Source organism: Ixodes scapularis, unplaced genomic scaffold (assembly GCF_016920785.2).
Source record: "Ixodes scapularis isolate PalLabHiFi unplaced genomic scaffold, ASM1692078v2 PGA_scaffold6__148_contigs__length_123643588, whole genome shotgun sequence".
Classification (NCBI taxonomy): Eukaryota; Metazoa; Arthropoda; class Arachnida; order Ixodida; family Ixodidae; genus Ixodes; species Ixodes scapularis.
The window spans coordinates 107,037,682-107,061,140 of NW_024609881.1; the positions used below are offsets into that span (position 1 = coordinate 107,037,682).

Genomic DNA, 23,459 nt, shown 5'->3' on the forward strand with positions numbered 1-23,459 from the left:
GCTACCTTGAATGTTTGTTGCATAAATGCTAATACGATCTAACAGCCGAAAGTTAATTACGTACGAACTATGCACAAGTACCTGTGCACCCATACCTGAATTTCTTATAGTTTTATTTGTTGCCTTGAAGCTAAGATAACAGTCAGAGCCGTTCAATGGTATTTACCTTACATTTGCAACGATTGCAAATAAATGGGATAAATCATACGGGAAATAGTTTGCCTACTTTGTTGGAAATTATGCTTATCGAGTTGTGAGCGCATTGTTCCAAAAGTACTCTAGAAATGGCAGTAAAGTCAACATCTTGAAGTCAGTTTCACTGTCTTCTTCATGTAGGAAGCTGATAAAACCAGTAAAGCAATCTTTGTTTTTTGTGCTATACTCTGAAAATAATTTAAAAAAGCGCCTAATATTTTTATATAAAAAATAACGCATCGTATAGCTGGGCGCATCATAATAGAAATAAATGTGCAAAGTGATTTCAAACATAATATTAGCATAGAAATACACTTTCTGATATCCAGTATTAAATTATTTACAGATTATAAAGTGGGCAAAATGAATATTTTGATTGTTTGCATTGTGATAGCCAACGTAGTAATATCCCAAGGTAATGTGGAGGAAGCTGGAAAAAACATTTACGAAATACAAGAACGATCACTTCTAATATTTGACCGTAAGTTATATTTCTATGGAAATATACAAAATTGGACAATGTTATAGACGTTTGCACACCGACCTTGGACGCCCTCGGCGCAATATTGAAATCACGAAGCATCTTAATTGTCTTCTCTAATTTAGATAAATGTGAACTTAAACTACCATTCCAAAAGTTTCACCTGCCAGCGAGTGCTTCCCATGGAGAAACTAAACTTAGTGATTAATCGATTATGTATGACCGACCTCATGGGAAACGTTACTGATATGTGACGGTCAAATCTGCCTCACAAGTTTTACGGCAATGTAATACGCAGCTGCGTCAGAAGTACGTTTACAGTCGTAGGGTTCGCCTATCTTGAAAAGCAGTAATTGTGTACATATTATCGCACCCTTACAATATTAAAAATAATACGTTGATCGGATATTTACAATGATCCTTTATTTGACGATTATCCTGAATTGGCGATTACTTCTGTGCATATTGAGATATCCCTTTCTTAATAACTCGTACGTATTACGACTAGATCATGAGTGCAGATACCTCGGCCACACAATGGGAAACGGAGAAGTAAAAACTCTGTCAAATCCCTGTGTCGAATGGACTTGCCTTGCCAATCAGACTCAGCTGCTAGTTCAGGGGTGAGTTGACGTAACGTTCGTACCGAGCATGCCAAATGAACCTAAAACGTTATTACTAAATCTTAAAAATTATATCACTACGTTACGATCGTCGCAGAACACATGTTGTGAAGTACGAGGTATACATTTTGCTCACCGCGCTTCATTTATTATATTTACTATCAATTTCTAACCTCGCGAACATGCAGTTACGAGGTGGATTAATATTGTGATGATATGAAGGGAATAACGACCCCCATTAAAAAGTCTGGAAAACAAAATACAACCTATTTACTTGGGATCCTGGAGAAAAGCCTTTTACAAGTAAACGTGAAATCTCCTGACTGCGGCCCATTGAAGCGCTTAATTGGACAAAAAAAAGAACATGAAGAATTTCCAAGAATTTAATTTTACGGCTTTTTTTGTTTGTTTACCAAACGAAGTTCGCTAATAACACACTATAGCATTTCTGTAGTTAGAAGCCCATTTGGATAATAATATTTTTATTTTTTATTTTATGAATAGCATGTTACTCAAAATTAAAATTAACGCATGATACAATTGAGTACGACTGTTCCAGAATCAGCCAATTACACCAGATAGCGAATCTCTGCTCCTTGATTGCACACTGCCCGACAAAGTTAGCGCGAACACGACATCGACGCTTCTTTACAAAAGTGAATGGATAACTGGGCGGGTTTGAACGTGATCATATTGCTACAGCACAACTGCACATGGATAAAACGAGGAACCGGAGAGCACGAACGTTCTTTACATTTAATTTATAGGAAAAAGGAATAAGTGAAAAAAGCTTTTTTTTAATCGGCTCTTGCTGTGTTTTAGTTAATGTTTCATTCTTCTTTTTTACGTTTTCTGTATTTTTAGTTCTGTATATTTTCCTCGTATTTCATCATGCAGGCATGTTGAAATTCGTCTCTATCTTGGTTATTTTCCTTGTTTTCTTTCTCTTTGCACCTCTGATTCACCGAATCAAAAACGTTTGTTTCAATTGCAGTGTTTCAGCATTTAAAAAAAAATCTCCCCGAGTGATATTTGTATAATGTAAAGTATCTGTTGTTATCAAGATTTATCTTAACATTTTACTCGAACAAGGCAATGAAAAGCACGAAGTCTGTTAACTACGCTAGTTTTAATTGCAAATATTCAATTATATAAAGAAGAAAACCAGGGAAATCCGTCGAATTCTTGTTCGTGCTAACACTGGCGGTACCTACATTGTCTGGCAAAGAAAAAGTCATTAAACGTCTGTGTTCATCGGACGTCTTTTGAGTTTTCGGCAGATTTGTCTTTCTCTTATGCCATTGCATGAGTGCAGTGGTGGATATTAGTGCGACGTTTCACGCATGAATAAGTAGAAAATATTTAATTCCCCACACGAAATGTCCTTGGCCTGTTAGTCGCGTCGTTACGTTTAATGTTTACAGAATTACGCGCTTTGACGGTTGCCCCAGAGCTGTAAACTCGCGTAGGAGTTGTTTCCTTTTACGTAATGTGCGATCACTTATCTACAAACCACTTCTGATAAACAACTGTCTTTTATCAAGAACGAAACTCCCACCCATTACCTTATTATCACTAACCTTTTAATAACAGTAGAATGTAACGTTTCCACTTTTGCAAGGTCGACGGACATATACCATAAAATAACAAGTAGGGCCAAAGCATGTCTTCATATTTTATGTTTTCTGACATGATATCAGGTGCTGAACCCCTGCCCTATGGAGCTGATTCTTGGGGTCCCAGGTTCAAGTTGCAGCCGGAGGTCTGCCACCTTATGGAGTTCATCTGGTTATCTGACTGTCTTCTATTGAACGAGAAAGTGCAAAAGGTCTAAATAAAACATTTGAAAAAATTGAGTGCTCTTCTTTAATTTCTTATTGTGGAAAATGGAGCATTTTAAATCTGAATCCAATCAAACTTCAAATTCTATAATAAGAAAACCTAAGATTTTCAACATATAAAGTCTCAAGTTTTTCATATGGAATTGGGTCACCAGCTTGTCTCACATTCCCGCGAATTTCAACATGGGGTTGCTCTAATATTATCCTTAACTGGCATAGTATTAAATGTTTCTACCATGTTTACCACAAAACGATGATATAGCTTCATAAAGACTTTGTTCCATATGGACGAAATATTTAAAAAGCGTTCGCTGGAGGGCATTAGCTGTACAGTGCGGCTTAGCGTACACTTTCATACAAAGATTCAAGAATGGGGTCCCGGCGCAGATCCAAGCTGCTACCACATTTCAAGTTGGCGCGGTCATTGAGGCTCCCTAGGCAGATCACAGCCCCGTTGACTTTGGTGTTTAATTTTCTGCCACCACTAGCTTCGTCTGCCGCTCCCGCCGGGAGCAGCAGTCAGAATTTGAGCTCCGTGATTCTTTTTGCTGAAGTTTTGAGAGCCATAGGACTTGACCGTCTTTGTCAAGTGTGAAAACAAAATTGTGATAAGTAAAAATTTGGGAATGGCTCCATTAAAGTATTTCTCTGCGACATCAGCTACTGTGATCACTTATACATGCCTTGCAAGTGACGTCACGCTAGGAAAGAACGGGGCCGCGTGTAGCGTTGCAAGTGTGCTGAACGAACAGAGCGCTGCCGCGGCGGGGAGAATAAGAATAGGGCAGCCATTCCCATTCACTGGCTTTATTCTACTTCCTCTTCTTCGTTCCCGCCGCTATATACGGTGGTCACGCGCAAACATAAAGTCTACATCACTACACCACTTCCCCCGAGAAGCAAAGAAATGAACCTGAGCGAAACGCTTTTCGGGAGCAGACGTAGTCCCTTAGTCTTGTAGGAGGGTACCTTGTACGAACCGGTCGTGCTGTTCCTGATAGATCAGGGCCAGGGGCTTCAACGAATCGCTGGTTTCTTTCGTCCTCCTCCACGTCGAGCTGTTGTTCAACTTCCGGAGTCGGACTTTGTTTTTCACTGGATCTTTGAGCTTCGTTGGGTTGCAGGTCTCGTCTCTCCCCCACGTCGATGTGCTGCTCAGCATCCTGGTGAGGGTGAGTATGACGCGTATTCATGGCGTTTTGTTCCTCAGCATCATCCGCATTGATCAATTCATTGTGTGCTCTGAGCTTCGCACTCGTGGGGAGAAGTGTGAAAAAATTTGAGGTTTTGTTATCATTTTCTGATCTCCCTGAGCAGTTACCTGTGTCCCTTTGATTTCGATCACTTTGTATGGCTGCGGGTCATAAGGAGGAGTGAGCTTGTTCGACGGTGGCTGTCTACACAGTACCCGATCTCCGACTTCGAGGTTGTGGGGTCTCGCATGTCTGTGTTCAACTGCGTAAATCTCGTGTTTCTTTCGATTTTCGTAATCCTTGTGTTGCCGTGCCTGTGGCACGTCGTTAGTGTCTGCGGAATCGGGAAGGAGGTAGCCCACAGGTCTTCCAAAGAGTAGTTGAAAGGGTGTTTTCCCTGTCGTTGAATGAGGTGTCGCCCTATAGGCCATTAGAAATTTGCTCAATTCGCAAATCCACGTAGAGTTTCCAACGTTCTCGTCTGTAGAAACCGTTTAAGTGTGCGCATGAATCGTTCGACCTCACCGTTCGCTTGCGGCCAGCAAGGCGTGATGCGCTGATGGCGACATCCTAGTGAGTCAGCGAAGTTTTTGAAGTCAAGGCTTTGGAATGGAGGCCCGTTTCCGTTTTGACGACCTTAGGAATCCCGAAAGTACTGAAGATCTTCATAAGGTTGGTGATGACAGTTGGGGCCGCTAACGACGATAATACCGCCACGAGGGGGTAGCGTGACGTATAATCCATTAGGACCATTATGTTTTTGCCGTTAAGGAAAGGCCCCGCGAAGTCAAGTGAGAGCGCCTCCCAAGGTTGATTTGGCTTCGATGGAATCGCGAAGGGGTCAGAGTGTTGATGCTGGATGGTTGCCTGACACGCCATAAAGTTTTTAAGACTAGTTTGTACCATGCTGTCTAGGTGGGGAAACCATACTTTTCGCTTCATGAGCGCTTTCGTTTTGGAGATGCCCTGGTGCCCAATGTGAGCGAGACATATCGCCTGTTGCAGGAGAGCAGCCGGTAGAACGAGGCAATTTCCTTTCATTAGTAGGCCGCTGTCCGTCAGGGAGAGCTCGTGCTGTACGGATATAAACTCTCTGAGTGCTGGGTCATTCCAGCTGGCAGGACTGCTGAGGGCAGAGATCACCTTTTGTATATGAGGGTCGTCTAGGGTGGCGGCAGCTACTTCTGCACGAGTCATGGCTTTGGGAATGTTGTGGTGGACAATGAAGTTGACATATGCATAAGTGGCATGAGCCAGGCGGGCATCAGCAGGAGAGCTCGGCATGGGGTGGCGAGACAGGTAATCCGAGGGGTTGCTGATTCCACAAGTGTGCTCCACTCTGAAGTTGTATCGTTGGATTCTCAACGCGAGGCGTTCAATTCGTGCAGACGGACACGCCCGTGGGTTGGTGAGGATGGAGACAAGGGGTTTGTGGTCTGTGCGAATGAGAAAGTTGTTACCGTAAAGATACAGATGAAAATGCTCTGTCCCCCAGACAACTGCAAGCAATTCACGTTCAATCTGAGAGTACCGTGCTTCCGTGGGGGTCAAAGCCCGACTAGCATATGCGACAATCTCGGGGTTGTTGCCTTCCTTCTGTGCTAGGATGGCACCAAGGCCAACAGGCGACGCGTCGACCGTGAGAATTATTTCTTTTCTACCATCAAAAAAGAAAAGGTTGGGGATCTCAGACAGCTTTTCTTTAAGCGTATCCAAAGCACCTTGCTCTTCCGGTTCCCACACCCACTTGGTGTTCTTTTTTGTGAGAAGCCGAAGAGGGTATGTTATATCAGCAAGGTTAGGTAGGAAGCGTCCGCTGTAATTTACTGTACCAAGCAGACTTCGAACTTATGAGCGTTGGCAGGGGCCGGCATTTTTTTAGTGCTGCAATCTTCTGGGGGTCTGTTCTGATTCCAGAAGCAGAGAAAATGTGACCGAAAAAACAGAGTTCTTTTTGTGCGAAGAGACATTTATTGGATTAACTGTGAGGCCGTTCTCTGTCAACCTTTTGAGAGTTGCCTGGAGAGCCTGATCATGCTCATTCTTTGTCTTGCTAAACACAAGTATATCATCACTTATGTTGAGGACGTGAGGTATGCCGTTGAGTACTTGACGGATGGTTTCCTGGAAAACCTCGGCAGCTGCATTAATTCCAAACATAAGTCGTTTGTAGCGATACAGTTTGTTGTGTGTTGCAAATGTTATTGTTCTTGATTCATCATCAAGTCGAAAAGTTCTATTTGGTGGTACCCATATTTTAGATGAAGCTTGGTGAAGAGTGTTGATCCGTTCATCGCTGTGATCACGCCGTCAATGGTAGGACAGGCGTGCCTCACGCGAAGAATGGCCCTTATCGCACATTTCATGTCGACGCATAGGCGAATGTCCTCTGTGCGGCTTTGGCGCACAGAGGACATCTCCAGTCATAATTGTGCGGCTTTGGCACAATTATGACTGGAGATACCCATGGAGTAGGTCCGGTTGCTTCTTCGATGATATCAAGGGCCAAGAGCTGGCTTATCTTTTCTTCTACTTTGCTTCGGACTGCAAAAGGGATTCTGCGATGGGGCTGAGCAACCGGGGCAATGGTTTTGTCAATGTGGAGATGCACCTGGAGGTTTTTTTAGTTTGCCTACACCCGCACACAACTCAGGAAAAGCAGCGAGTGGGGTCTCGAGCAAGTTTAGAGGCACTTCTCCGTTTGAGAGTGCATCTTTTTATGAGTGCCCTTGAATGGCGTAAGTAATTTGGATGAGGCCCAGTCTATTTGCAGCAGCGAAGCTCAGCAGTGACTTCACGGTTCCCTTTATTATGTATAAGTCCTCTGTTGTTTCGCTGTCCCTGAACTTCAGCGTGACATTGAGCTTTCCTATGATTGGCAGCGGAGCATCCGTTCCATACGCGTAAATACGTGTTCCTGCTTGTTGGAGTTTTGTGAATGCTCCAAGCTTGTTAAGGGTAGAGGTTCCAATGACCGATACTGGAGCACCTGTGTCAATAAGGAATGTTACAGGAGTGTTGTTAACCTGTAGATGAACCTCTGGGAGGTTATGGTGAGATATTTGTGATATAGTTCCGACAGCATAAACGCTCTCGTCGGAGTAAGAATCATGAGAAATCTGGAAGATAGGCTTGTGTGCTGATTGGTACACCTTGCCATAGTCTCCTTTTCTGCCACATGTCTTGCAAGAGGCAGATTTGGCGAGGCACACACTAAAAATTTCAACACCCATGTTCGTGTTAAAAGGGTGTTTTTCCGAGCTCACACCCTTCCTACACCATTTTTACACGATTTTTGAATATTCAAGGGTGTACGGAAAGGCCTACACCCTTCGTACATCCTTTTTACACCCTACGGCTACCGAAATCGTGTTAAGAGGGTGTTGCGGTGGTACACCCATGATTTCCGAATCGTCGAACTCGGAAACCGCCGAATTGCAGACATAAGCGCCGACAGCAGAAGTCAAGAAGCAGCCTGCTCAATTTAGAGGATTTCGTGAAGTTCAAGTAAGCACAATGGGCAGCTGACATCCAAGCCAAGCCAACGCTCAAGTTGTTTTCAAGCCAGATGAATGCCGGCGTTGTGTACAAGCTCCTTGGTTGTTTACGTGCAAGCGACCACGAAAATATCATCGGTTACTCACGCACTTCTGCTCAGAATGGTGAGACCACATCGGTTCTATTATGATACATTCCGTCTCATCCTGAGATGTACTAAAGCGAAGGCTAGACGTGCGAGACGGTTCGGGCTCACAGCTTTACTGTGAGCCTGTACCGTAAAGGTCGGTTCCGACACTTGCGTTTGAGTGTGTTTGTCTGCGTTGCGTTTAGAACCGAAAACGAGTCACCGGCACATCTGTGCTTCGTATGAAGCGTGGATTCCAATTCAAAGAATCATCTTGGCACGCGATATAAGCAGCAGGGATGTCCTGGTTTCTCGCAGCCGCAACGCGGTCAAACGCAACTGTTTGAACCAGGCTTTACGTGGTTGTCCTGGGCTTGTCCCTCGCGCTTTATTCTTTCGATTTTAAGTATTCATTTTCAACTCGCTCGCTTTTACCAGTACTAGTAGATACTCAGGCTGCACGAGGGTTCGTGCAGTGCGACCATCTAGCGATGCTATGAGCTTGTGCTCGAGCCTTGGCTTTAATGCATCTTAGTGGGGAAGGCAATCATCGGGGATATATGACACACGATGATGCCAAGTCTGTTCACGGCGGACTCTCGTGCTGTTCTGATTGGAGGAGAAGGGGCGTGTAAAAAATTGGCAAATGGAACATGGTTAGCGACAGCGCAAATATATGTTGGAAAAAGTTCAGAACGTTAAAGTGCAGCAGCCTGAAACTTTGGAGTTAAGCAATTAGAGAATCATTTGAAGACATCTTTAGAGGTTCAGCCTTCTCTCCCCCCACACCAATATCGAAGGCTGCTAGGATATTGGTTCAGGCTAAGCCCTCTGTCTTTCAGTCAGCGAACTCGAGCCGTTCCACCTGACCTTGTTATTTCATAACAGATATGTTAGAAAATGGAATGCAGATTTTCTTTACACGGCCAAAACATAAAGTGTTATCAAATAATACCTGCCATATTCATATTCTACATTTACAGACCGGGGCTGCCCCGCCTGTGGAGGGTGAAGATGCGAGCAGCCTCGAAGCCCACCAACAGTGGCTGTGTGCTGAGAGCGAAAGCTGGTGCCTGACGAAGGCCAGATTGATCTTCGAAAGGATGCGACTGCCTGCAAATGGCTACATGTGTTGATATTGATGGGCATATAGACTGCAAAGAATGCTTATCCCTACCTGATGGATGCTAGGAGGGTATGCATTCCATATTTTTTTACTGATCTCTACAACAATTGCTAAATTGCGCTTCCCCGCTCCGTGATTGCGGCTGCCGGACGACCATCTTGGGACACGGAAAATTAACCTTTTGGAGCGTTGCAGAGGCTGGCCGGCAGCGTGCTGCAGACATGTTTTTTGCTCGTTTGTCGTCATTGGGAGCGTTAAAGTGGCCCTGCAATAACTTTTGGACTGGTTTTTAATTTGGACCGAACCTGAGCGCACTGAACGTAGTAATTTAAAGAAACTTTTCTCCAATTTCGCTTTATTTTAAAAGTTATAGGCAAATTAGACTTACAAAAACAAGCAAAAAATAACATCCTTCATGACGTCGTAGGTCCTAGTTTGAGTGGCCGTGAAGTAGTGAGCTCATCGAGCGCTCACGGCTGCCGCACTCAGTGTCGACGGCTCGAGAGGGTGCCACTAAAGCACGTGTTGACTAGGCTGTATGAAATGGGCGGCCAGGGCAGCTCGCATTGCATTTGCCGCGCGATTAAAGACTAATTCGGCATAACACTTCATTGGCCACAAACGACGGTAAACACGGGGTAAAGATCAGTTCAGAACGGGAGCCACTTCGCGCTGCCATACCGCCAAAGGGTCAAATCGCCAGCCAAGCCCGCGCCGAAAGCCTTGGGAACGCTCGGAACCGGTCGGATCCTCGAGCCAGTATACGACCGCAGCGCCACCGCGTACATCCGGGACCTTTCTAAGCCCATTGTTCGTCGGAGCCTCATCCCACTACGCCTTTCTAGTACAGTAAAACCTTGTTATAACAAAACGGGATATAACAAAGCAATCATAATTCCCCTTGCTTGCTAATAGTGGGAAGAAATGGACATTGGCTATAACAAACTAATGGTTATAACGAAATAATTATGACCGCTCCTTCAACTTCGTTATAACGAGGTTTTACTGTATGCGCCGTTTTTTTCACCGCTTGGTGGCGGGTTTGTCGACGGGTCTTTTCTTGTTTCCGTACTTTATAAACTGCATTTGTTTCTTTTCTGATCTAAAATACTGAACAAAAACTACTTTTATAAATAATTGAAACGGTTCGCGATACTTATATTTTGTATCGACTAAAAAAAAGCTTTTAGCGGCTCTGACCAGTAGTAAGCCCAGGACCAAAGACGTCACATATTCCGCGCTTTCGGCAACGCGGGTCGCCCTCGTAGGTGGAGGAGGTTTCCGCGTCGTCCGGTTGAAATATGACTCACTGATATTTAGTTATTCTCGCCCGCTGGCTTACCCGAACCCAAAGAGACGTGGAAACCGCAAAAGAGGTAGACGCTTAAGTATGATTGCAGCTCCCCTTTAAGTCCACACTCCTTTACCCCTACTCTGACGCTCCGAGTTTCATACTCCAGGCACAGCAACTAAACGGCGCATGGCGTACAGGAGCGCGACACACCGAATCTATTGACAAGCCGCACAAGCTCCTTCCCACCGCACGGTTATGACGAACCTGGCATCCCGTGGATACGGGTGGGAGAAGCCAAAATTATTTCGGTGGTAAATTAATTAAAGCCAGTGTAGAGCGGCAGGGTACAAAGTAAAAGAGACGGCGACGTTATGAAGTTTCTACGAACGTTTAAGTATTTCTTAGAGGTTTGGAGACTCACTTAGAGCACGTGCGGGGAAAGGCACCTTGGCTGATCTATTTATTGACCGTGCAAGCTGTTTATATTTGAATTAAAGACAACATTCTTGAACTTGTTTGTCGACGCACGAAACCCTCACACTTGCCATATATTTCGTGGTTCCATATTGCAGCGAGACGGAATGCGATGGAAGCTGTTGATGTGCTATGCCGATACCGGAACACTGTCGTTCAATAGATAGCACGTCAATTCGTTTCAGGCGAGACATGAACATGATGTTTCGGCTTTCCATTCGAAGTATCTTGATTCTCTGGGCAAAGCATCCTAGAAAGGGCAGCGCTCCGACTGTCTTCTCATCTCAACAACTTTTCTGTCGCTGTGCTGTCGGTAACCTTCCGTTCAATAGATGAATTCGTTTTCAGGCGAGATGCACGAACAAACCTTTCCCGCAATGCTAACTGATGCTTCGGCTTTCCAATCTAGGTATCTTTATTCGCTGCAGCTGGACTAAGCAGTTTAAAAAGGGCAGCCGTCCCACTGTCTTCTCGGCCGGCAACTTTTCTGTCGCCGAGCTATCAGCACGCTCGTTCGATAGATCACTTTGTTCTCAGGCAAGGCGCATGAACAAACCTTTTCCGGAATGCTAATTGCTGTCTTGGCTTTCAAATCAAATTGTTTTTACCTGCTGGATTAACCACTAATGACTGAAAAGGAGCAGCTGTCCGGCTACGCCTTTTGTTTCAACAATCTCAACAATGGCACAGCCATCTTGTTTGTGGACGTGACATCACGGAGCGCAAAGAAGTCACTTGTGCTCCAAGAAATGCTCGGAGCACGAAGAGCACGTTCGAGTGTCAGTCTCCGGCGGCGCTCCCCTCTGTTTAGTGAAAGGAGCGCCAAACGCTCGCAATGTGTAAACTATAAGAATTTCCTTTGAAATCGCATAAAATTTTTTGCAACAGCGCGGCACCGCAAGAAAATGCACAACTTGTCGAACGTCGAGTCTCGCCGGTCTTGCGGCGTGATCAAAGCTTCCTGGGCCTGCCAAACTGCTGCGTCTCTGTGCCTTTTCACGCTTGGATACTTATCAAGAATCGATGCCATGGCAGAGCTTTGAAGGTATGTCGCACATAGGCGCCTTCTCTATCACCCAGCTGTTCCAGCGAGTTGCTATCAATAGGAAACGAAATCGGTGGTTGCTATTATGGATTAACCATGGCTATGTTCCAAATCTATTTAAATGGATCACATGACAGCACAAATAGAGCAATGCTGTGGAAGAAGGTAGGTTTTCGAAGGCAAAAGTATGAAGCGGCGATATCTGAAGTTTTTCAAACGTGGCCCGTCCATATGGTTGTGTGCAATCTGTCGTTGTCGCCATAGCTTCCTACCCCTCCTTTGTCGCCACTGGATCATGCCCGCTTCTGGACTGCAAGTGCCGCAAGTTACAAATACAGTCGTAAGAGTAAAGTAAAATGCTGCTGCAGAGGCACATGCATCTTCATGCTCTTTGCACTCACGAAACAAATCCACACGGCGTTAATTCTTGATCGGTATTCAAGCGTGCGAAGACAAAGATGCAGCACTTTGGCATGCCAAGGAAGCTTTGATCACGCCGCCAGAACGGTAAGACTTGCGTTAGACAAGTTGCCCCTTTTTCTTGCGGTGCTGAGCTTTCGTAAAAATTTCCACGTGTTCTCAAACGCAATTCTCACCGTTCGGGGTTTTAACAAACTTCTTCGGTAAATGACAACGAACGAGCAGAAAACATGTCTTCAGCTTACTGCCGCCCAGCCTCCGCAACGCTCCAAAACGTTGACTGATAATCTTTGTCCCAAGGTGGCCATCCGGTGGCCGCACCTGAGCTGCAACGACCAAGCGGAGACACGCGATCCAGCAAATTGTCGTGGAGATCAATGGTATTGCTTGCACGGAGTACTATTAGTCTTCAGAGCAAACACAAGTGTCGCTGCGGTCGCCACATCTTGATTGGGTCAGGTGTACCGTGACGTCTGGTGACAGACTCCGCTTCGCGTTCTGGCATCTGGCTGGCTTCCCTGCGCTCGTTTCCTCACGATCGGAGGTTTGTGATCATGCTGACCTACTGTTCAGCACTGCAATGCAATTTCCAAAAAGAAGCTGGTATCATATTCTACCACCCGAAAACCTCGAGGTTAAAAAGAGCATGGACAGTCAGACTAAGGATGGGAAAGGCACCGTCAACATCGGCCGTTGTGAGCTGTAAGCACGTTGAGAAGCGGGGCTTCGTTTACCCAGTGTAAAAGGCGCTGGGTGAGACTTATGCCGACAGAATTTTCATAGCTTTTCCAACCGTGTTTGTCACGTTTACCCTTATAATTGGGTTATAAGTATGGAAAGCTATCGGTGGAGGCAACTCCCGTCGATGAACCCCCCCCGCCCCCTCCACACGATATAAGGCGGTTGTGCAAGGGGTTGTGGAAGCGGCGGTGTAAGTGTTTCAGACACTGAAATTCTGTTCTTTGCAGATTCATGAGTTAAGCACGAGACACATGCGCGAAAAATCCATCCGATCCGACGTCCGATCCGACAGTATGACTGCCTGATCCGAAAAATTTGGTCGCTTCAGGCGTCAGATCGGTGATCCGACATGCGTCAAACGCGCCAGACAGTTTTGCACGGCGGACGGATTGTCGGATGCGTCCAGCCAATGACAGCACAGCTAGCGCGGACGTCATGATGACATACTTGGTCTGTCGGGACGAATAAGAAAACGGGACGGGCGACGGGAAGCCGGACGCGTGGATCCCGCTGATCCATTCGAGAAAGATGGCCCCGGCAAAGAATGCACGCGCTAACAAGAACGAGCTCCTAGCTTCGCTCGTGCGAGCTAAACCATCAATCTGGGACCAGAGATCTATGAACGCGGACCTCCGCTGGAGTGCTTGGGAGTTGGATCTCCTGGGCGGAGCCGAACGGATCGTTGTGTCGCTTGCAAGATCGGAAGTGTGTGCGTGTGTCTCAATTCGGAGCGGCGTTCGGACTGTCGGATCGGACGATTCTGCCGTCCATTTGTCTCGCGCTTTAGGAGAACATCAGACCCCGCTTTGCGGGCATACAAATGGCATTTAAGTCAAAGGCCTTTGGGCGGTCTCACTTGTAATTTTCTCCCCATGGCCCAGAATATATTTAACATGTTGCTCGAGCAGAGTGCAGCTTTTTCGCTGAGACGTTTTTGTTTAGAAACAAAGTTGAAAAAAACCTCTTAATTTATTCAAATCATCAGCAGGGTCGATTGTGCAGGATGTAAATATATTGCAATGCTCCTGCAAGTGTGGTGGCATTTCTTCCTTTTCATATACCATCTGTGATTCATGCACTGTCTGCCCTGGAAACCATGCTCGGAATGTTGGTTGAAGTTTCGCCTGCAGCTACAGACCATACCTCAATAAGGCCGCATATAATAATTCACATTTCCTACGTAAAATGCGCACAAAAAAAACCAACAAAAAAAAACAAAAGTAATATGCCGACAGCTAACGCCATCTTGGCCTTTGTAGGGCGAGTGAGGGGGTAAATTTTGTCCTCAGCAGGATGTCGCCCCGGCTCGCTGTAAAAGGTCGCCTCCCAAACTTCTCGGTGCTAATACTCTCACCATACAATGCACCTGTTATTTGTTTGGCCCCTGGTCATGAAATCATTCTCAGTTTGCCATTCCATCTCACCGAGAGCCCGATTTTGGTCATTGAGGTCTCAACCGGCTTGCACTGAAGAAGTATTAGCGAGTTCGTTTCACGGCACTCGTGCCCACGCGTGTCCACTCACAGCGTCGAGCGGGTTCGTTTCAGCCGGCACTCCACAAGTGGTTGCACCCTCCGAGTTCGTTTCATTGCTGACACCCCACGCGTGCATGCACTCGCTGCACTGAGAAAATCGAGATTGCGCCAAAATGCAATCCCGTCGTGCCTCGCTCCGGCTAGGCCGGCAAGGTGCTGGAGCAGATGACGAAAGTTTGTCTGCTACGATGTGTCGCAGAACTGAAAGGAAAAAAAGTAGATTTTCTGATAGAAATTGCGTCCCGCGGGCAACGGAATCAAACGCGAGCTTGAAGTGTGAGCGTCTCCTATTTCATGAAGGAAGCAGTTGACAAACTGTGCTTTATTTGGAGGTTTGTCGCTCTGTTGCCATAAAAACGCTGAAATATACCAGTGTGTAAAGAAATGCTCAGAACAAATGCATCAGCGGCCCCCGAGATGTTTATCACCAACGTGTGCGGGTGAAAAATTGAACATTTGTCGACAAAACTGCCCCAGCAGAAACTTTGACTGCCCAATAAGCATCAGAGAAAGCTAAATTTAGTGATTTTACCCGAGGCTTGGGCAACATCATCATGTTTAATATTTACCTACTTCAGCTAACTTGCCCCGTCATATTTTGTTCGAGAAAGCTCTCGTTCTCGACGCCCTCACCAAAGCTAATATCTGATCCACCTGTAATGACGATCGAAATCGAAAAGTTTTGCTGGGTATTCCAGCAGACTAGTTTTAATGCGTACCCTTTCAGTGGTCCACGCATAATGCCATGCTGAAATGGATCAAGCTTCTGCTCGGACAGCATCATCCATTTTCTTCAGTGTAAACGGTTATGAGAATTGAAAGATCGCAACCAGCTGCTTTGTAGACAGCTGGTTGCGGAAATTTACGCCGTCTGTAACTATACCTATGACGGCCGTGTTGCTTGAAGTAATCGCAACTATAAACTAAAGGCTGCAGCGACCAACGTTTGTAGATAATCGTTGGTAGCGACTGTACTCTCGCATTCCCACCCATCACTCCGAACAGCAAGGCGCCAGTTTCGGTTTGAGGTCGGTATTCTTTCTACAACATAGATGGCGGCAGCATCAGTCTTCCGCACTTGGTGCATTTGGCGAATTGGTTTGAGTCTAGTTCTCAGTGCAACACTCTGCGAGTGCAATGCATTCTGGGAGAGAACTCGAACGGTGCCAGTGCGTGTGAAACGAACTCGCTATAAAATACCGCTACCAGACGCATCGCCTGCTAACATGAGGGAATAATAATGAGTTAGTTTGCTACTAGGTAGGTATCATTCTCTGACAGAAACAAAACGACGAACAGACTGGCAAGTCATCTGCGAACAGAGCCAAAAAGGGACAATCGTCTGCTATAAATTGTGTGCTGCGCAGAGTGAGATCAAAAACTAATTGAAATATGGAACATCGGCTATTTTACGGATGCAATTGTCCTGTGCTTCGTTTGGCTATGCTGATTTGTTTTCTGGCTGTGTGTAACTTGACACCCACTGGTGCTAAAACAAGAGCTTGGGACAAGCACCCACCTTACCACGATATCAATCTCACTATCCGAAAGAGTATTGGATTTAATTACTGAGTGCCTTTTCCATTGACAAGAAGGCCCCAGCATTTTTTAAGAATGCCAGTAGGGTTTTGTTGTTGCATCTTTATACTCGCAACTCATTCACTTTGCCAATTTCGTTTTTCTAGCCTGGCTCAGCTGGCAAGCTGAGCAGCGAGTCTGAAACTGTACCAATATTGTTTCCGGTCAGACTGTCCATTATTATTTATTGTTCTTCCCTGCTATTGTGATATGTCTGCACTGTAGTCATGACAGGGGCTTGAATGGTGGCTCCTACTTTCTACACATGGGTCCTAGGAAACATTTTGTAAGTGATGAGGTGCCCATAATCATGGGCGTCAGCAAAGTGGCGGAAAAGGGGGGCGGAATTATTCTGAAGGGGTGTAGCTTTCAAACCTATAACTTTAAAAGAAAACAAGGTTTGCCCCCCCTCCCCCTCCTTTTCCTGCAAAACATACTGCAGGTGCCCATGCCCGCAATTTAGGCCAACGGTTCTGGAAAGAGGGTTTGTGGAACCTCTCTGTAAAGGCATTTTAGGAGTCCGCAAAACTCTGCCGGCAATAATTTTTTTTTCAAATATGATTTGGGGCATTGAGTTGAGCCCAGCCCGGCCATGGCACATTCACAGCTCTGGGAGAAAAAGGAATCTACAGAAGAATACCTCTTTTCACTCTTCCCCCTTTTTATTCTTGGTAAACACGTTTGCAGTCCACCCCCCCGCCCCCTTCCCCTTTTTTTACATTGCCTGGTGCCTCCCATCACTTCTGCCAGTCCAAAAAGGCTTTGCTTGCCACGATTGGCGGTTTCCTTCTTTTCTCTATAACATCCTTTCTGCTAAAGTGAAAAGAGTGTAGACGGAGCTTCTTCCCCTCACCGTACCATCTTAACCTGCAACATACTATACTCTCGGGAACAAGATAATAGCCTTGTATCTTTTCTGCCGCCACAAATGCTGTGCTTAGCATGTTTTTGGCAGAGGCTTTTGCTGCCACCACATGCCACGCTATGAAGTGAGTGCCTCGGTGTGTGCGTGCCACCTGTCGCATAAAGCAGTGCACTTTCAAGCTGCGTGGATGCAATGACGGCAGAAAAAACACTAGCAGAGCGGACAATACAGAGCATGTTATTAACAGCACTGGTTAATTCCCAATAAATCACAATCTGAATCATTACTGTAAAGCCATTTATTTTTGCAAATCGGTCACAGAGGACATAATCGCGGCCACTAAATTTTGCGAATTATAGACGCCTGCATTCAAACTCTTAAAGAGATTATAAAAGCAATTTCGAAACTTTATTTGACGTCTGAAATGGGCGTTGGGCTCATCTCAGACACTGTTGACCAAGTTCCAGCCCGAACAGAAGTTTGTGTGCCGCACCAATCAATTAAACAGTTGTGGTAATATTCGCGCGGGGACGATGCCTGAGACCCCCCCCCCCCCCCCAAGACGGCGGCAGAAAGGTGAACTAAAGTGCGCCGTCAAAGCGTGACGACAACGGGCTCCTCGTCAGGCGATTGCTTCAAACGGTTTAAACGAATGATGCGCTCTTGGTTTAGAATTCGGTAGTGAGATGGCATACAAAAAAGTAATTTGAATGTTGGATAATTTTTTTAAAGCTGTAGTTCGGAATTAATAGGTTTCATAGTGTGTATAGGAATAGGTTCCATAGCATGTGTAGCGTGTGGGATGACAAGGAAGAAGACTTGTGGAAATAAATGACAGCTGTATGCTGTGCTGGTTTTGAGACGGTGGTGTGTATGTTTCTTTTTGTTTCCTTGTCTCAAGGAAACAAAATTTTGACAGCAAATTTTGAACCCTGCTAGTGCACACCTTTCTGATCCAAAACTGACTTCGAGACCCAGTAGGTTTCAAAGCCGGTTTCAAATAAGAAAACCAACGCAAAAGTCAACTTCGAAACCTGGGATGTTTTGAAGTGATTTTTGGCATTAGTTCCCAAAAAAGATATGTCATCAGTTTGGTGGCCGGGAGCTAAAAGCATTTCATGCTTAAAATCATACTCATCAGTGCGGCCGTTATTATTCTCTGACTGAATCAATTCTGCTTTTATATGCAGGAGGGAACCATTTGGCTTTTCGAAGGCTTTACTGTGGTCATGGTGGCCTACTGGCTTTTCGGCTTCGCCCATGGCCAGAAGACGTACAATACGAGCTGCCTTCTTGAGAGGCTTTGTCTTATTCTAATCTACTCACAGCTACGGCCAGTTGCAATCAAGGTGATTAATACAACCAAGAAAACACCTGTAGCCTGATTGCTGATCACATAGTGCAATCGCCAAAGTCTGTGAAACTCCTGCCAGGATTGTTCCGATTTTCGAAATCATTAAAGGCTTTGTTTGTTTTTCTTGAGATGGCATGCTTCAATTCATGACCAGCTTTATTCATTTATATTCATCACATTTCTCTAGTCCTCCGTGTTGTTTCCTAGTCATCAAACTAGGTATTAGGCACCTGTATGGAGTAGTTACATTTTGTTTTTACGTTTTTATCAAAACGGTTTGTGTCACCCTGTCTGGAATTCATCACCCTTACTACGAAATGTCAAATTAATCTCACGTTGAGATACTTTTTAAAAGTGGAGATGACCGGCATTAAATGTTGTGTTTCTTTATCACTCCTGTTCATACTTTGTATATTACTTCAGTCAAAAGACACCACCAGTGTTCAATATGCCCCGTCCGAGCACAAGCTTTTCAGCCTGGATAAGGTAAGCGTGAGTGAGCACGTACTAAGCAGTACCGAAGGTAATGAGCGTGCACTGCTGCATTTTCAAAGTTTCATAAATGCTCTTTTTTAGAAAAAAATAAAAGCCAGGCAGTGTTGTGGTATATTCATAACATTGTGGCTTTCTTGAAGAATGCGGGCATTCTGAAGGTGTTGCCGAAGGCTTGCCAGGGTGACAGCGCGGTCGAAGGCGACAAGTGCGAGCTAGTACACGCTCTATCGCAAGCTCTTGTTCTGCGAAAGCGCTTCTCAAAGTCGCTATTGCATGCCTGTAGCCTTTGCTGCCCTACAGTGGTAATGGTAGGCAACTCCGGCTGACACAAGAAATCATCCCATCACTGCCACACTCCGTTTCCCTTTAAAGGGCTGCTGAACCGAAATTTGGATTTCAGAAAACGATGCAGAAGCCGTAGGCGGGACGCTACAATCCCTAAAACACTACTCGTAGTCACAAGGCGATATCTCGAATGGACGGCCGTATTTGGAGAAAAAGGTTGAGATTGAACGAGACCGATGAGGCGCGTGACGTCGAGATATCTCGTTTTCTCCTCTCTCTGCTTCGCCCTTTCAAGGCGGCGAGGTGGAGGAGACGCGAGGTCGTTCCCTTTCCTTCTCGGAGAAACAAGACAAACAAATCTGTCAAAGGCGCCTCCTATTTTTAAAAATAGGGTCATCCATTCGAAATATCGCTGTATGAGTGATGTTTTGGTGTTTGTAGCATCTTGTTACACGCTTTTGCCGCCGTGTTTTATGGAATCCAGATTTCGGTTCAACATCCCTTTAAGTGCAAGTGAAACTGAAATGCCAAGAATGAGCACGTTGTCCTGAACGACAGTTGCACTGCACAAGCGCGCATGCTTAGCAACATTCAAAGCATGGAGCTTGCTCTTAAAGCCTCTGCATCAGGCTTCCTGTTGCAGCTTGTGGTACCGAAGCAAGCTTTTGGGCAGACACTTTTTTATAAGCAGAAACTTCACCTGGCACCGCAGAGCTCCGACCGGTACTCGGAGTACTTAGTTGCGGTACTTTAGATAAAACAGAAGGGCAACAGGTGAAGTAGAAACTTCACCTGCACCGCAGTGCTCCGACCAGTACTCGAAGTATTTAGTTGCGGTATTTTAGATAAAACAGAAGGGCATTGAGCAGTGCAAACTACGATTATTGTCAGGTAAGAAGTATTCAGCTGCAGTAATTGTTTTGCTTTACATACAAAAAGGCTGGAGTATGCTTAAATGCTGGGCTAGCCCAATTGCTACCAGGGGCCCTATGCTACACGACGGGACCAAGCGGAATCAAGGGACCGGGAGCCATCCAGCGACCTGGATGCAAAGATGGATTCAGCTTCCACAGGATTGGTGCCACCTGGATCTTGTCCCAAAGGGCCAGCAGCAGCTGGATAGCCTCGCATTGCGATGCGGGGATGGGGATGCCGAGCGAGCTCGGGGCATGCCGCCCACTCAGTGTGAGGGCCAGGTGCTCCCACTGACTGGCTAGGTGCATGTTGACGAGTTCCTGGAAGGTGTTGTTTACACTTAGCCGCCGGAGCTTGGCGTTCGACGCTTATGGCGGCACCCCCAGTGCCAGCTAGTACCCCTTGCGAATAATCACGTCCATCTTGCCCTTACCTCTCGACAGCAGGTTGAGATACGGATTTGCGCAGGCGATGTGGCTCACGACGAGTGGTTGGGTCAGCCGGATCAGGTCCGACGCCTCGAGCCCGTGTCTGTGACTCGTTATCCTTCTCACCATGCGCATGACTTGCGTGGTTGTCTTGACGAGTCGGTCGACCGTGTACTTGGGTCCGCCGTCCCGCTGGAGGTGAAGGCCCCAGGATCCGAACCCGCTTCACCACCGGCACGGGGGTACCATCCTTTAACGTGAGGCGGATGTCCGCCTTCTTCTTCTTCAGGAATTGGCTTGCCCGCGCGGAGGAGCAACAGCTGAGACTTATCGGGGGCGCGCTGGAGGTTGCCGGCCTCGAGGTAGTTCTGCACCGTCTCAATGACTTCTTCGAGGAAGTCTTGCCTCCCGCTGTCCGATCCCGACGTAGCCCAAATCGTCAGGTCGTCCACATAGAGTGGCATAGAGTGTATGCTTCATCCGGGGAATCCGTTCCAGTAGAGGAGGCGGCTTGCACATCGCCAGGTAACAAGGTGGGTGACAGGACCGAGCCTTGCCGATTGCCCTTGCTCGGTATCGGGATGGTGCTTGTGCGGATGGACTCGATTCCGATGGTGGCCATCCAGTTGCTCAGGAAGTCCCGCACATAATCATACATCCAGGGCCCGCACCCAGTTGAGGCCAAGTTCTCGAACACCAGCGTGTGACTGACGTTGTCAAAGGCGCCCTTTATATCCAGGGCCAGGACCGCCCGCGTTGTCGTACAGGAGATTCTGTCAAGGATATCCTCCTTGATCTGAAGCAGGACATCCTGCGTGGAGGTGTGACCAGAACCCGAAAATGGTGTTCATGGTGGCATTGAGTTCAATACAGGATGGTCCCCTCAAATATTGCTGTAAACAGCTGATCAGGGCATGGGCATTTAAAAAACTGAAATGGAGTGTCCAGGTCTGTGACGCTCGGCGGTATACCTGATAACTTCTATTTCTTTTGGATCCTTTTCAAGGGAGTATATTTTCCACTTCGGGGCACTTTTCTTGTTTCTGGCACTTACTACTGCAGGAACTGTTTCACCCTCACTTTCTTCTTTGCTTTCACAGCACTCATTTGATGTTAATGTGGAAGGGAATTGGCCGGATTCCACTCTTCGTTCCTACGTAAAATGTGCTGGCGTCCAATACCTGCCACAAAAAGGGTACTTAAGATTCCAAAAATAACTAAGAGTCTGTAAACATATGATGCCAGCATTTCTTTTTTTTATTTCCAATGAGCAACATTATATTATGCCAAAACTCTCCCTAAATGCACACTGCATTTCACAGCGCGCTAAACTCTGCCGGAAAAATCGGCGCCTGCACGCAAAGGGGCGTCGTTTCCTCAGCAGTGTATTTTACCTTGTGAAATTTTAAGGCGCTCCTTTCTTTTGCAGCTAGAACATCCTTAAAAATACTAAAAATGCTTTCGCCACGGACGGCCGAGTCTTCCACCGGCAAACGCTGTCGTTTGCATACGATACGCCTTGAAATTTTCACCCCATGGTCGATCAGGCGCCGATTTTTCCGGTTGCTTTCCCATACCTTGAGCCACCCAGAAACACCGCGCGCCCCCGTAGAAAAAAAAAAGAATGGAACGGCATTGAGTGTTTTGTTTACTTACCGACTTCGTGCGTGGACCGCGCCACGTTGCGCTGCTTGTTGCACCCGCGTTTTGGAACTAATTCAGTTGACAGTTCCCTCCGAAGATGAAGCCACTGAAGCCACGGCGGTAATCGGACTGGTAGGCTGCTCCCTTTCGAGCGGGCGGAAGAAGACTACGAAGAATTCGGCAGCGAACGGGCGGAAACTAGATTACGTAGTACAGCTTCAGTAGTCGACGCTTTGTTTTCTCGATTGCGTTCGCGGCGTTCACCGTGGACTCGCGCACTCGGCCGTAGCCGAACGGCCGAACCAGCTGGACGGCTGCCGGCGCGCGTACCGACAGCGTCGCCATAGCAACCACGCCGCGAGTGTGGTTGCCAGACAGAATTCACACGATTTTTTTTTCTCGTAACTCACGTTGAGTTACTAGAAGTTAGGCGCGTATCATTATAATACATTATGCAGTAAGAAGTTATTAAGGGATATGTGTACCTACCTAAGACAAATACATAAAAAATATTATTGAAAAATAAAATTGGCGTAATCTTTTCATATCTTGATTAAGACCAGCGTGGTCACCGGGCTAACCGATGCGCGAAATAGGAGGGCATATAACCGCTCGGGGCACTTGTTGGTTTGTATAAGTAGGATGTATGTGCTATTTGTTGTGTATTGTGCAGTTGATCAGTGCTTGTTTGCCCTTGTGTGTGTACAGTGTTGTGTGTATGTCCATGTCATAAGTGAATGTAACCGCGCGGTGGGCAGCAAAAAATCTGCTGTTTTCTTTTTTCAAATGTTGATCACTTTTTTTTTTCGTCGCTAGATGGGGGTTGTCGCCGCCCAATTTGAAAAGTGTGCCGGTTGGTGGTCTATAACTATTGGAGGGCTGGATGCCATTAGTCCATCCGTCGTGTTGATAGCTCCTAGTTGTTCGGTTCCGCTGGTAGCTGTGTCGTCGTGTTATGCTGCCTGATTGCAACAAAAGGAGGTTAGGCGGCTTCCCCAGCGCGTGTTCTAGGTGCTGAATGCCGCTGTTCACGCACAAGCGTTCATGAGTGGATAACGCACGTAACAGAGGTGAGCACAGGCAATAGTTAATCGAGAGCCACACGGAGCGCGAGTGCGATACCTCCTAGCCGCTGTCGACAGAGGGTGTCGGAGCGATTCGTTGTCAACTTGTCGTCCACGGCAAGTGGGTGTTTTGTTCAATAAAGCCAGCCTGTCAGTGTTTTGTAAAGCTATCCCTTCTTTATAAGCGCTTCTGATGCGATGAAAATGCGACCGGCATCGAGCAGGCCGAGCGAGACTT

The 23,459-nt window shown here is 46.4% G+C and overlaps 1 pseudogene; it reads left to right on the top strand.

Annotated features, from left to right (window-relative positions):
* Window positions 1-558: 558 nt before the first annotated feature.
* Window positions 559-3,096, top strand: LOC8039886 (annotated as a pseudogene).
* The last annotated feature ends 20,363 nt before the right edge of the window (window positions 3,097-23,459 follow it).